The sequence below is a fragment of the Salvia splendens genome, chromosome 14, assembly GCF_004379255.2.
Source record: "Salvia splendens isolate huo1 chromosome 14, SspV2, whole genome shotgun sequence".
NCBI classification, from domain to species: domain Eukaryota; kingdom Viridiplantae; phylum Streptophyta; class Magnoliopsida; order Lamiales; family Lamiaceae; genus Salvia; species Salvia splendens.
This window is the reverse complement of record NC_056045.1, coordinates 31,290,154-31,305,332: the sequence shown is the minus strand read 5'-3', so window position 1 is coordinate 31,305,332 and position 15,179 is coordinate 31,290,154.

Genomic DNA, 15,179 nt, shown 5'->3' with positions numbered 1-15,179 from the left:
TCTAACATCTTCTTGATGGGAACAAAGCCTGAGTTTATTTAAATTTTTCAAAAATTTTCGAAGTGCCACTATGGAGTTATCGGGTGTGTATTATTGCACATCCGTTCGTGTTTTAGAACATTGCATGATCATATCACTTGGTTTTAAAACTGCAATGAAAAATTCCGCAAACAATCTTGAGCTTATGTGTGTTTTATATTACATGGTTGAAAATGGCTCAAGTATTTCAATGAGATCCCAACAGTTTTTTTGCTTGCCAAAGTTTTGGATCCAAAGTGGAAACTAGTTGGTACTTTCAAAATTTTAGAATTTTATTACAACAGTTTAGCTTCTATTGATCTTGAACCACTCCGAGCTTTGCAAACTGACGACGACGACAACTACATAAACCTTGCCCAAACATTCCAAATAAACCTCCCCCACCTCCCAAGCCTCCAAAGAAATTTTGAGTTCGACTTGCGGGCTCTCTTTCACGATTACGAAGTCAAGTACAACACTACCCACCAAGTTCGACCTAGACCCCCCCGTCAAACACAGAACTTTGGCTTCTTCCAAGTTGATGACCCCGACACCCAATCCCAATTGGCGGACCTATACGCCTTCAGCAGCGGAGGAAGGACGGCACATTCGGTAAGTGAGTTAGATTTATATTTAGACTCACACTTTTCATTCAATGAGGAAGAAGGAGGTCCCGTTCCCCAACAAATCGACGTCCTAGATTGGTGGTTTTCACACGAGAAAGATTTTCCCATCCTTGCATCAATGGCCAAGGAGATCTTTTCGGTTCCGGCTTCCACTGTCGTCGTCGAGTCCGCCTTTAGTGTTGGAGGCAACGTCTTGGACGACCGAAGAAGTAGGCTCACCGGACAAAACATGGAAGCCACCATGTTACTTGATGATTGGTGCTCCGCCGAAATTAGAGACCAAGAACCGGATTGGGACAAACTAGTAGTACAACCCGACCAAGACTACTTCCCCGACGAAGAAGAGTAGGCGCCAATACTTCCGATCAAGCCAAATAGGTAAGCAAGGTAAGAGAACTACGTGGACTTTGATTCCAAAATGCAATTGAGCATTGAGGATACGTAGGCATCTCAACTTATATTTCAACTTAAATTTTAAATTTAAGTTTAAATTTAAGTTGAGCTCAAGTCCTTTTCCTTTATTTCTTTTTTCTCCCCTTTATTTCGAATATGTAATTTTGTAAATTGTAATGAAGACTTTAAGTCTTTTGTAATTTATAATTTTGAAGTTGTAATTTCTAATTTTTATGTTGTAGTTTGTAAATTTTAACTTGTAATTTGTAATTTTAAAGTTGTAATTTGTAATTTTGAAGTTGTAATTTGTATCAATAAAATTACATTTGTACATCGCTTCATTCTAATGTTATTTACGCAAGTTTTTTTACATTTTAAACTTGAATTACAATTTACAAAATGAAAAAAAAAAAAAAAAATCGGATAAACCGCCGAACCGCCGAACCGGCCCGGAACCGGGTAACAACCGACGGTTAGGCCGGTTCAAGTGAACCGGCGGTTCACGGTTCATAAACCGGAACCGTGCGGTCTTCGACGGGCCGGTTCCGGTTCCAACAAATCTTGAACCGGAACCGCCGGTTCCGAACCGTGAACCGGCGGTTCACGAACCGTGGTGACGTCTAGGTCTGAGGATTTGAGTGGAGAAAAAAATGCACTCCTTGATCTTGAGGAGTCTCGATCCCTGGTTCAGCAGCAAGGCAATTCGGGCCTCCAAAACGGGCCTCATATTACGGGCTTCTCTCCTCACTCTGCTGGCCAGGTTAGTACCTCTTCTGGGCCATCTTTGATTTCGGCCCAACTCTCCCAACAACCCCAAATTTGTCCCAGCCCACCCCCCACTTTAATTCCCAGCCCAAATAACTCCCAGCCCATCTCCCAACTTAATTCCCAGCCCAAAAAACATGCTATTGCTTTTTCCTCCCAGCCCAAACACAAACAAGCAGCCCATTTTCCAAAAAATAACAAACTCCGTCTTCCTCGCCATTTCCAGCCAGCTGCTGCCGCCGGGAAAGAGCTTGCCGTTGCTCTCTTCACCGGCCGAAAACACCCCAACCATCCTCAAAAGTTTACACCCACACATCCCCAACCCATCAATGTCATTGATAGTCCAAACATGGAGGATTTTCCCCCAATCAGCAGCTCCAAACAGACGCCAGCAGCCACGACATCTGCCGAGGCCATTCGGACAACCTCTCCTGCTGCTGCTCAACCCATGTTTGTACAGCAGCCACACACGCCGACTGTTGCTTCCAGCATTGCTAATGCTCAACATGTTTCTTGGGCTAATTTGGTGAATGATGAAGCACACTTGGAGAAAGAAATTTATGGTGAAAATTCAAAGGAGCAGCCGTCTCTGTCGGCTGAAAGTTTGGGTAACAAATCAAAAATTCATTTTGGGAAGTCTATGGCTGTTGTATTAAAGAATGGGCAACCGGCAGAGGGTCCGATTCTTTTGGATTCGGAAAAGGCGGATAAAAGAGGCGAAGTCCGCTTTGTCGACGGTAAACCATGTTTATTTTTTTCGGCTGAGGAGACTTCTTTTCTTGCAGGCCGTTTAGGTCCCGCCATCGTCGGGAAATTCTCCCACTCCATCCCCCTTGCCCACCAAATTCAGAAGGCATTAGGTAATATGAAACTTGTTGGAACTATGTCTTGGAACTTCTTGAATGCGAAGCATATTTTTATTCAATTATCTGATATGAGTGATTATGTGAAAATTTTGAATGGGCCTAACAACTCCCCTGTTTGGTATGTTGACCACCACCCAATGCGTGTTTTCAAATGGACTCCGGATTTCGATCCTTTTTTTGAAATCCCTATTGTTGCAATTTGGTGTAACATTCTTGCTTTGCATGTTCACTTATTTGAAGAGTCGTCTCTTATTGCGATTGGTGAGATGTTAGGCAAACCTGTACAAGTTGATAGGGCAACTATCACTAGATCTCGTGTCTCATTTGCTCGCATTTGTGTTGAAGTAGATTTGTCACGCCCTATTCTTGATGAGATTGATATTGATATTGCCGGGAAACATGTCAAGTTGAAGGTAAAATGGGACAAGATCCCTCTATATTGCTCCGAATGCAAGCACGTTGGTCACTCGGCGTCGACGTGCTATGCATCTGGGAGGCGGCCTATGCCTCCCAAGAGGGACTACTCCCAAAGGCCGACCCCACAGAACCGGCCTCCTCCCAGCAGAGAGGGAGAGTCGCATCAGGGAGGACCTAGTAGACAGCCTCAGGGCCAGAGGTTCCAGCCTTTTGCTCCCCGGCCTACAGAGAGGCCACCCCCAGAGGTGGGACAGCCACGGCTTCAGGACAGGCGCAGCCAGGGCTTGGTGATCAGAGAGCCGGCCCCCTGCCCTGTCTTTCACCCCGGGCCATCTTCAGCAGCCGCAGAGGGTTCACAAGTTGAATGGGATGACGGCTTCGTCGTGCCTAAGAAGAAGAATAAGGGCAAGAAGAAGAATAAGGACAAGAAGAAACAGGCGAACACCACCTCGGCGAGGACAGTGTCATAGGGAGAGGGACAGCAGGGCATGGAGGTGGATGAGTCCTCGTCAGGGAATGAGCGGGGCTCTAGATCCCGATCGCCTTCTATTACATGCGGATTCGGTTATGGGCCTCTAGCGATGGTTGTACATGGCGACAACATGTTCGGGGCCTTGGAGGACTTCCCCTCGGATGAGGATGAGGTAGACAGCGATGACGACCAGGATCATATGATTTGTGAGGTTCCGAACACGAGGCTTGCATCCGACGATCCGGTGCTGCAGTACATTGGACCCACTTCCCCTCCCGCAGAGGGTTCATCGAAGAAGGCGAGGCTTTCGGCCTCGGGAGCCTACTGAGTTTCCCATGTCTTCTAACTTCATGATCTGGAATGCCCAGGGGATAGCAAACACTGCTACCCAGGGCACTTTCAAAAATTTTATCGATATGTACAGTGTTTTGTTTGCCGCGGTGCTTGAGCCCCAGACGGATCCCCAGCCTTCTTTCTTTAGTAGGCGATTTGGGTTGCAGTTTAGGTGTTCGAACACAAACGGCAAGATTTGGATCTTCTCTCACAGGGACTGGCAGGTCGAGGTCATTGACGACTCTGAGCAGGTCCTTCACGTCCGAGTTTCTGCTGCGATATTCCCTTTTTCAATCTATCTCTCCGTAGTGTACGCTAAGTGCTCGAGGGAGGGGAGAAACGATCTGTGGAATAAGCTCAGGGACATCTCTCTAGCCACTGACGGGGCACCCTGGCTTGTTGGTGGTGACTTCAACATCTTCTTGTTGGAGGAAGAGAGACAGGGCAGCTCGACAGACAGGCACGGAGAAATGATGGACTTCGCCGACGCCGTAGCAGACTGCCAGCTACTGGACCCAGGCTTTGATGGCCCACCGTTCACATGGACGAGGAGTGGGCTCTGGGAGAGATTGGATAGAGTTCTTCTTGGGGAGCACTGGACGACCGCCTTTGCGGCTACTAGGGTGACTCATTTGCCTAGGATCTCTTCAGATCATGCCCCTTTGCTTGTGCGGTGCCAGCTCACGGCTCAGATTCCGAGGCCTTCGTTTAGGTTTCAGAACATGTGGGTTAGGCATCACACTTTCAGGGATGAGATTGCCAGAGTGTGGACGGCGGAGACGGGCTTCTTCGGCATGCTTAATCTTCAGTTCAAACTCAGCAGAGTTAAGGGTTTTCTCAAGGGTTGGAACAGGGAGGTCTTTGGGAACATCTTTGAAAAGCTGAGGGAGGCAGAGGAGGCAGTTGCCGCTGCGCAGACGGCTTACGACGGGGACCCCACGGGTGCCCACAGGAGTGAGCTTAGCCGTTGCACCGCTCTCTACGTACTCCGCACTAGGATGGAGAAGGATTTCTGGAAGCAGAAGGCTGCCATTCGGTGGGCGGCAGAAGGCGAAAGGAACTCCAAATTCTTCCACGGGTGGGTGCGACAGAAGCGGGTGAAGTCACGGATTCACGCCATTCAGGCAGGAGGACAGACTCTCACGTCGGAGGAGGACATCAGATAGTCGGCGGTTGACTACTTCCAGCGGCTTCTCACGTCAGATGTTGAGCACTTGGAGCAGCCGGACTTTGATCTCTTGCGCGGTCTCCCAGAGTCCGTGGACCGCGAGGGCCTCTGTGCAGTTCCTGACTTTGATGAGGTGAGGGCGGCGGTCTTTGGCATCAGTGGGGACAGCGCCTCGGGACCGGATGGCTTCTCGTCTCTTTTCTTCCACCACTGTTGGGACATCGTAGGAGCAGAGGTGGTGGCAGCAGTGGCGGACTTCTTCTTAGGAGCTCCCATGCCCCGCAGCTTCACGGCCACGACCATCATTCTCTTGCCGAAGAAGGCAAGCCCGGCGACATGGGCAGAGTACAGGCCGATCAGCCTTTGCAACGTGACCAACAAGATCATCTCCAAGATCTTGACATCGCGTTTGGCGCCACTGCTTCCTCAGGTTGTGGCGCCGAACCAGAGCAGTTTTGTAAAGGGTCGCTTGCTTAGTGATAATGTGCTCTTGGCTCAGGAATTGATTCACGATATCGGCAGGTCGCTCATTCAGAAGGCAAAGTCGCCTAATCTGGCCCTCAAGCTAGATATGGCTAAGGCCTACGATCGAGTGCAGTGGCCTTTCCTCTTCCTGGTGCTTGAGAGGATGGGATTCCCGCCGGGGTGGGTGAGTATGGTCGATCGATGCATATCTTCATGCTGGTTCTCAGTGCTTGTGAACGGGGCTCCGGCAGGTTTCTTCCAGTCTACGAGGGGACTTCGCCAGGGAGATCCCTTATCGCCGTCGCTGTTCGTGCTTGCGGCAGATTATCTTTCGAGGAGCTTGAACAGGCTTGTTGATACATATCCCGATATGGAGTATAGGTGTGCTAGGCGCGCGCCGGCCATATCCCATTTGTCTTATGCCGATGACGTTATCATCTTTGTCAGGGCGCACAGACAGTCTGTGGAGAGGCTGGTGCATTGTCTCGAGCACTATTCTGCCGTGTCGGGTCAGATGGTAAACAGGGGAACGAGTCATTTCTACCTCTTTGAGAAGTTCGACGCTTGGGCGGCTGAGGTGGCAGAGGCGAGTGGATTCCAGCAGGGATTCCTCCCTTTCACTTACCTTGGTGTCCCTATCTATAAGGGGGGGATGAAGGCCGGCTACCTTTTAGATATCCGACAGAAGATGGTGGACCGGATTCACAGCTGGTCTCACAGACATCTTTCTCTTGGAGGGCGCCTCGCTCTGATCAAGAGCACCCTTGTCACCATCCCTCTTCACATCTTCCAGGTCCTGAAGCCGTATCAGTATTGGATGAGGGAGTTGGAGCAGATCTTGGCCCGGTTCTTTTGGGGCACGGTTGGGGAGCAGAGGAAGATTCACTGGGTTAGCTGGAAGAAGAAGATCTGCCTGCCGTTGGATGAGGGAGGCCTCGGCATCCGTCGTTTCCGCGAGGTCGTCTAAGCTTTCAGCATCAAGCTCTGGTGGAGATTTCTCGCGCAGGATTCACTTTGGGCGCAGTTCACCATGCGCAAGTATTGCTTCCATGCTGGTCGCGCTTTCATATCTCCTTACTCTGTGCATGATAGTCCTATCTGGCATCGTCTCACGGACATTAGGGGTCAGGTTCATGGTCTCATTAGGTGGTCCCTCGGCGACGGGCGGATTAGTTTCTGGGATGACGTCTGGGTCGGGGATCGCCCCCTTAGGACCTATTGTCCGCCCGGAACTGATCTTCCTGCTGCTGAGGTTTCTAGGTTCTGGCATGATCATACTTGGCATATGGAAAATTTGCATGATTACTTGGCTTTGTATGGCGTGCCTCTGCATGTGTTGGATCTTATCAGGGCTGTACCGATTGAGGTGGGCAGGCGGGATGTGATGCGATGGAGCCTCACTGGCGATGGCGAGTTCTTGACGGCCTCAGCTTGGGAGCTCATCCGGACATGGTCCCCTAGACATTTCGGACTTCGCATGGTTTGGATTGCTGGGCTGACCCCTACCATCTCTGTCTTCATCTGGCGCCTCATCCTCCATAGGCTCCCTGTTGAGTGTTATGTTCAGGCCCGTGGTATCTCTCTTGCGTCCAAGTGTCTCTGTTGTGTCTCTTCTTTTTCAGTCGAGTCGTTTCAGCATTTGTTTGTGTCGAGTCCTCTGGCGAGATCGGTTTGGGATTACTTTGATGGCTGGTTTCCTTACATCAGCACACACATTCACACGTGCACTGATATTGCACATAGATTAGGTTTTTGGTGGAGGTCCTCTCACAGGGCCACCGCCTTGCACATCAGCTTCATTATTCCTTGTTTGGTATACTGGTTTATCTGGACGGAGAGGAATAGCTGCAAGCACCACGGCATTTCTTTTCGTTCTTCACATGTTATTTAGCAGGTTGTTCGGCATCTGCGAATCTTGGTGGCGGCGGGTGTGCTAGTCCCCCTTCATTGGCGCGGTTGCACCCCGGCCGTTGACTTCATGCCTTTGGCGCCTCCTCGCCGGCGAGTTCTACGGTCCCTGCAAGTGCTTTGGCATCCACCCGACGATCCTTGGGTGAAGCTGAACACCGACGGGGCCTTTTCTAGCTCGACGGGACAGGCAGGCGGTGGAGGAGTGGTTCGGGGCTCAGATGGTTCCCTCCTGGGGGCCTTTTGCACGCCCCTCGTAGCTGGGTCGGCCTTCGAGGCGGAGTTCTTGGCTCTTCTTCACGGGCTGACTTTGGCTATGCAGTTCTCATCGCAGGTTTGGGTCGATATGGACGCGGCAGCAGTGGTCGCGGTGTTCACTTCAGGATGCGGAGGAGCAGCGGATGTGATACATCACATGGCTCGCATTCGTACTTTGCTCGCACAGATACAGTTTATGTTTTCTCACATCTATCGAGAGGGCAACCGGCCAGCAGACTTTTTGGCAGGTAGGGGGGTCCAGACCCCTGCCATCACTTTCTTTGATGCGGATTCAGCGCCTCGGTATTTGAAGTCGCTCGTCAGGATGGACCAGTTGGGCTATCCGAACTTCAGATTCAGATATCGAGATGGATGACTACTTCACATGGTTCATGGCTTTGACTTATGTTTTCTTGTTTTCCTTTGGATTTGGCCAATTTTTTGCCATCATCCTTGTTATTATTTTGATGTATAGCTTTGTTATGTTTATTTTCTCGTTAGTTAGATGGTTAGTACCCGGTCTGTGGGGATACCATAGTAGCTTTTTTAGCTCTTGTGATTTGTATCTCTCGTGCGGACCGAGTCACTTTTGGGCTCGTCTGATGTATGTTCTTTTGGTGATTTTTTATATATACAGGTTAGGGGTCCGCCTTAACCCCCCGCCGTGATGGTGTTTGGAAAAAAAAAAAAAACCCTAAACCCTAAACCCTAAACCCAGCAACACAGATCCATCCAAGCTGCTCTAGTGGCTTGGGAGTTGATATCAGGGAGCTTTCACTTCCTAGGAGGTCGCAGGTTCGAATCCTAGGAAGTGCAGATTTGGGGATTAATTTCTCCTTGGGCCTGTGGGCCCAGAATGACAACGAAGCGCACCTACTGGGTAAGACGCTTCACCTCCAACTGTTAGGTCGGGGGTCCGAGTCACATCGGAGGGTAGATGGGGAACCATCGTCGATCCTCCTAAAATAAAAAAAAAAAAAAAAAAAAAAAAAAAAAAAAAACCCAGCAACACAGCCACGGGTCACAGCCTTTCTATGCACCAGAAACAGTCGGCGTTGTCTTCCGGCGACCCGGGCATGGTCCCCTCATCCTCTTGGGCGGATAGGATGGAAGAAGATACAATTTTGGAGGAGGAAACGACTATGGAAAATTCTGAAACCCCACATGAAGCAGCAGTTGTTCCGCCTGAAAGCAATCCAAATATTTTCTTTGGTCGATCAATGGCTGATGTTCACAAGTCGGGGCAGCCGGCAGAAGGTCCAATTCTCCTAGACCGTCAACGAGCTGACAAGAGAGGCGAGGTTCGGATTGTTGAAGGTAAACCTTGCTTATATTTTTCGGCTAATGAAACTTCCATTCTTGCAAACCGTATAGGACCTGCCATCGTCGGAAAATTTTCTCACTCCATCCCCCCTGCCCACCAAATTCAAAAAGCCTTAGGTAATCTTAAATTGGTTGGTGCCATGTCGTGGAATTTTCTGAATGCAAAACATATTTTCATCCAATTGTCTGATATGCGTGACTATGTGAAATTGTTAAATGGTCCTAACAACTCTCCTGTGTGGTATATTGATTATCATCCCATGCGTGTTTTTAAATGGACACCTGATTTTGATCCGTTTTTTGAGATCCCTATTGTGGCTATTTGGTGTAACATTCTTGCTTTACCTGTGCATTTATTTGAGGAGTCCTCTTTGATTGAAATTGGTGAGATGCTAGGTAAGCCCGTTCAAGTGGATCGTGCCACTATTTCTAGATCGCGCGTTTCCTTTGCACGTATTTGTGTTGAGGTGGATCTGTCGAGGCCTATTCCAGAGGAGATAGATATTAACATTGCAGGGAAACATGTGACTTTGAAGGTGAAATGGGATAAGATCCCTTTATATTGTTCCGAGTGCAAGCACGTAGGCCACTCAGCGATGACTTGCTATGCTTCTGGGAAGCGCCCCATGCCTCCCAAGAGGGATTACACTCAAGGGCCGCCCGCCCAGAACAGACCGACTCCCAACAAAGAGGGTGAGTCGCGTCGTGCAGAGCAGCCCCTCGCCGCGAGCTCTGCGGCTGGTAAACAGCCACAGGTCCAGCGGCAGCAGTCTAGCGCGGGAAAGGCTACAGAGAGGCCTCCCCCAGAGGTTAGCCAGCCTCCGCGTCAAGTGAGACGTAGGCAGGAGTTGGCGGTCAGAGAGATGGCCCCCACCTCTGTCTCACACCCTGGGTCTTCTTCCGCAGTCGCAGAGGGTGCACAGGTTGCTGAGGACGACAGTTTCGCCGCTCCTAAGAAGAAGATGAACGCGAAGAAAGTTGCTAGTCGACAAAGGTGGCGAGAGAAGCGCCGGGCAGAGAGACGGGCAACCTCTATCGCAGCAAGGACAGTGTCAGACGGCGAGGGAGAGCATGGCATTGAGGCGGATGAGTCCTCGTCAGAGAGTGAGCGGGGTTCTAGATCGCTCTCTCCTACACTTCGACTTGGGCTCGGGTTCGGCCCCCTAGCGATGGTGTTGCATGACAACAACATGTTCGGAGCCTTGGAGGATTTTCCCTCGGATGATGCTGAGGTTGAGGTAGACAGCGATGACCACCAGGATCATATGATTTGTGAGGTACCGAAGACGAGGCTTGAACCCTCAGATCCGGTGATTCAGTACATAGGACCTACTTCCCCTCCAGCAGAGGGTACACCGAAGAGGCCGAGGCTATCGGCCTCGGGAGCTCGCTGAGTTTCCAATGTCTAGCCATTTCATGATCTAGAATGCCCAGGGGATAGCGAACGCTACTACCCAAGGCACTTTCAAGAATATGATCGATATGTATAGTGTGTTGTTGGCCGCAGTGCTTGAGCCTCAGACAGATCCCCAGCCTTCTTTCTTTAGTAGGCGCTTTGGGTTGCAGTTTAGGTGTTCGAACACAAACGACAAGATTTGGATCTTCTCTCATAGGGATTGGCAGGTCGATGTGCTTGATGACTCCGAGCAGGTCCTTCATGTCCGGGTTACTGCTGCTATGTTCCCTAGTCCAATCTATCTCTCCGTAGTGTACGCTAAGTGCTCGAGGGAGGGGAGATACGACTTGTGGAATAAGCTCAGGGACATCTCCTTAGTGACTGACGGGGCACCCTGGCTTGTTGGAGGCGACTTCAACATCTTCTTGTTGGAGGAAGAGAGACGGGGCAGCACGACAGATAGGCACGGTGAGATGATGGACTTTGCTGACGCCGTCGCAGACTACCAGCTCCTGGACCCAGGCTTTGATGGCCCACCGTTCACTTGGACGAGGAGTGGGCTCTGGGAGAGGTTGGACTGAGTCCTTCTAGGGGAGCATTGGACGACAGTCTTTGCAGCTACTAGGGTGACTCATTTGCCTAGGATCTCTTCAGATCATGCCCCTTTGCTCGTGCGATGCCAGCTTACTACCCAGGTCCCGAGGCCTTCCTTTAGGTTTCAGAACATGTGGGTACGACATCATACTTTCAGGGATGAGATCGCCAGAGTGTGGGCGGCGGAGACGGGCTTCTTCGGCATGCTCAATCTTCAGTTCAAACTCAGCAGAGTGAAGAATTTTCTCAAAGGATGGAACAGAGAGGTCTTTGGGAACATCTTCGAGAGGCTGAGGGAGGCAGTTGCCGTTGCGCAGGCAGCTTACGACGGGGATCCCTCGAGAGCCCATAGGAGTGAGCTCAGCCGATGCACCGCTCTCTATGTTCTCTGCACTAGGATGGAGGAGGATTTCTGGAAGCAGATGGCTGCCATTCGGTGGGCGGCAGAAGGCGAAAGAAATTCCAAATTCTTCCATGGGTGGGTGCGACAGAAGCGGGTGAAGTCCCGGATTCACGCCATTCAGGCAGGAGGACAGACTCTCACGTCAGAGGACGACATCAGACAGTCGGCGGTTGGTTTCTTTCAGCAGCTACTCACGACAGACGTTGAGCAGTTGGAGCAGCTGGACCTTGATCTCTTGAGCAGCCTTCCAGACTCAGTGGACCGCGAGGGCCTCTGTGCAGTCCCCGACTCTGAGGAGGTGAGAGCGGCGGTCTTTGGCATCAGTGGGGACAGTGCCTCAGGACCGGATGGTTTCTCGTCACTGTTCTTCCAGCACTGTTGGGACATCGTGGGAGCAGAGGTGGTGGCAGCAGTGGAGGACTTCTTTTTAGGAGCCCCTATGCCCCGCAGCTTCACAACCACGACCATCATACTCTTGCCGAAGAAGGCAAGCCCGGCGACCTGGGCGGAGTACAGGCCGATTAGCCTTTGCAATGTGACCAACAAGATCATCACCAAGATCTTGACATCGCGTTTGGCGCCGCTGCTACCTCTGGTATTGGCGCCGAACCAGAGCGGTTTTGTCAAGGGTCGATTGCTTAGTGATAATGTGCTCCTGGCTCAGGAATTGATTCATGATATCAGCAGGTCGCTCATTCAGAAGGCTAACTCCCCTAATCTGGCCCTCAAGCTAGATATGGCGAAGGCCTATGATCGAGTGCAGTGGCCTTTCTTCCTCATGGTGCTTGAGAGGATGGGATTCCCGCCGGGGTGGGTGAGTATGGTCAGGAGATGTATCTCTTCGTGCTGGTTCTCTGTGCTTGTGAACGGGGCTTCGGCAAGTTTCTTCCACTCTACGAGGGGACTTCGCCAGGGAGATCCGTTATCGCCGTCTTTGTTCGTGCTTGCTGCAGATTATCTGTCGAGGAGCTTGGACAGGCTTGTGGCCACACATCCTGATATGGAGTATAGATGTGCTCGACGCGCGCCGGCCATATCCTATCTGTCTTATGCCGACGACATTGTCATATTTGTCAGGGCACACAGACAGTCCGTGGAGAGGCTGGTACACTGTCTTGACCATTATTCTGCCGTGTCAGGCCAGATGGTGAACAAGGGAAAGAGTCACTTCTATCTCTTTCAGAAGTTTGATTCTTGGGCGGCTGAGGTGGCAGAGCTGAGTGGATTCCAGCAGGGATTCCTCCCTTTCACTTACCTGGGAGTGCCTATCTATAAGGGGGGGCTGAAGGCCGACTACCTTTTAGATATCCGACAGAAGATGGTGGACCGGATTCACAGCTGGTCCCACAGACATCTCTCTCTTGGAGGTCGCCTTGCTCTGATCAAGAGCACTCTTGTCACTATCCCTCTTCACATCTTCCAGGTCCTGAAGCCGTTTGAGTACTGGATGAGGGACTTGGAGCAGATCTTGGCCAGGTTCTTTTGGGGCACGGTTGGGGAGCAGAGGAAGATTCACTGGGTTAGCTGGAAGAAGAAGATTTGTTTGCCGTTGGATGAGGGAGGCCTTGGCATCCGTCGTTTTTGTGAGCTCGTCAAAGCTTTCAGCATCAAGCTCTGGTGGAGATTTCTCGCGCAGGATTCACTATGGGCGCAGTTCACCATGCGCAAGTATTGTTTCCATGCTGGTCGTGCCTTCATTTCTCCTTACTCTGTGCATGATAGTCCTATATGGCATCGTCTCACGGACACTAGGGGTCAGGTTCATGGTCTCATTAGGTGGTCCCTCGGTGAAAGGCGGATTAGTTTTTGGGATGACGTGTGGGTCGGGGATCTTCCCCTTAGGACCTATTGTCTGCCTGGGACTGATCTTCCTGCCGCTGAGGTCTCTAGGTTTTGGCGTGATCATACTTGGCATGTTGATAAACTGCATGATTATTTGGCTTTGTATGGTGTGCCTTTGTATGTGTTGGATCTTATCAGGGCTGTTCCGATTGAGGTGGGCAGGCGGGATGTGATGCGATGGAGCCTCACTGGCGATGGCGAGTTCTCGACGGCCTCAGCTTGGGAGCTCATCCGGACACGGTCCCCTAGATAGTTCGGACTTCGCATGGTTTGGAATGCTGGGCTGACCCCGACCATTTCTATATTCATCTGGCGCCTCCTCCTCCAGAGGGTCCCTGTTGAGTGCTATGTTCAGACCCGCGGTATCTCTCTCGCATCCAAGTGTCTGTGTTGTGTCTCTTCTTTTTCAGTCGAGTCTTTTCAGCATTTGTTTGTGGCGAGTCCGTTGGCGAGATCTGTTTGGGACTACTTCGATGGCTGGTTCCCCTATATTAGCACACACATTCACACGTGCACTGATATTGCACTTAGATTAGGATTTTGGTGGAGGTCCTCTCACAGGGCTCCCACCTTGCACATCAGTTTCATCATTCCTTGCTTGGTATATTGGTTCATTTGGACGGAGAGAAATAGCTGCAAGCACCGCGGCGTTTCTTTTCGTTCTTCCCATGTTATTTGGCAGGTGATTCGGCATTTGCGGATTCTTGTGGCGGCGGGTGTGCTAGTCCCCCTTCATTGGCGCGGTTGCACCCCGACTGTCGACTTCATGCCTTCAGTTCCTCCTCGCCGGCGAGTTCTGAGGTCCTTGAGCGTGCTTTGGCATCCACCCGACGATCCTTGGGTGAAGCTGAACACAGATGGGGCCTTCTCTACCTCGACGGGACAAGCTGGTGGTGGGGGAGTGGTTCGTGGCTCAGACGGTTCTCTTTTGAGGGCCTTTTGCACGCCCCTTGCAGCTGCGTCGGCCTTCGAGGCGGAGCTTTTAGCTCTTCTTCATGGGTTGACGATGGCTATGGAGTTCTCATCACAGGTTTGGGTCGAGATGGACGCAACAGCAGTGGTCGTAGTGTTCACTTCGGGACGCATGGGAGCGGCGGACGTGAGACATCACATGGCTCGCATTCGCGTTTTGCTCTCACAGATGCAGGTTCGGTTCTCTCACATCCACCGAGAGGGTAACCGGGCAACAGATTTTCTTGCAGGTAGGGGGGTCCAGACCCCTGCCATCACTTACTATGATTCAGATACAGCGCCTCGGTACTTGAAGTCGCTTGTGAGGATGGACCAGCTGGGCTATCCGAACTTCAGAGTCAGATATCGAGATGGATGAGTTCTTATTTTTGTTATGGATTTTGATATGTATTTCTTGTATTTCCTTTGGGCTTGACCACTCCTTGGTCATCGCCCAAGTTAATATGTACTTTATTAGTTCGTTTGCTAGATGGATAATACCCGGCTTGTGGGGATATCCTAGTAGCTTAGATAGGTTTTTTGATATGTATCTCTTTTTGTGGACCAAGTCACTTTTGGGCTTGGTCAATGTACGACACTTTATCGTTTGATTTGATATGGACAGGTTGGGGGTCCGCCTAACCCCCCGCCGTAATGGTGTTTGAGGAAAAAAAAAAACCCTGAACAATCCAAGAAGGCGAGGCTTTCGGCCTCGGGAGCCTACTGAGTTTCCCATGTCTTCTCACTTCATGATCTGGAATGCCCAGGGGATAGCGAAAGCTACTACCCAGGGCACTTTCAAAAATATTATAGATATGTACAGTGTTTTATTTGTCGCGGTGCTTGAGCCACAGACGGATCCCCAGCCTTCTTTCTTTAGTAGGCGATTTGGGTTGCAGTTTAGGTGTTCAAACACAAACGGCAAGATTTGGATCTTCTCTCACAGGGACTGGCAGGTCGAGGTCATTGATGACTCTGAGC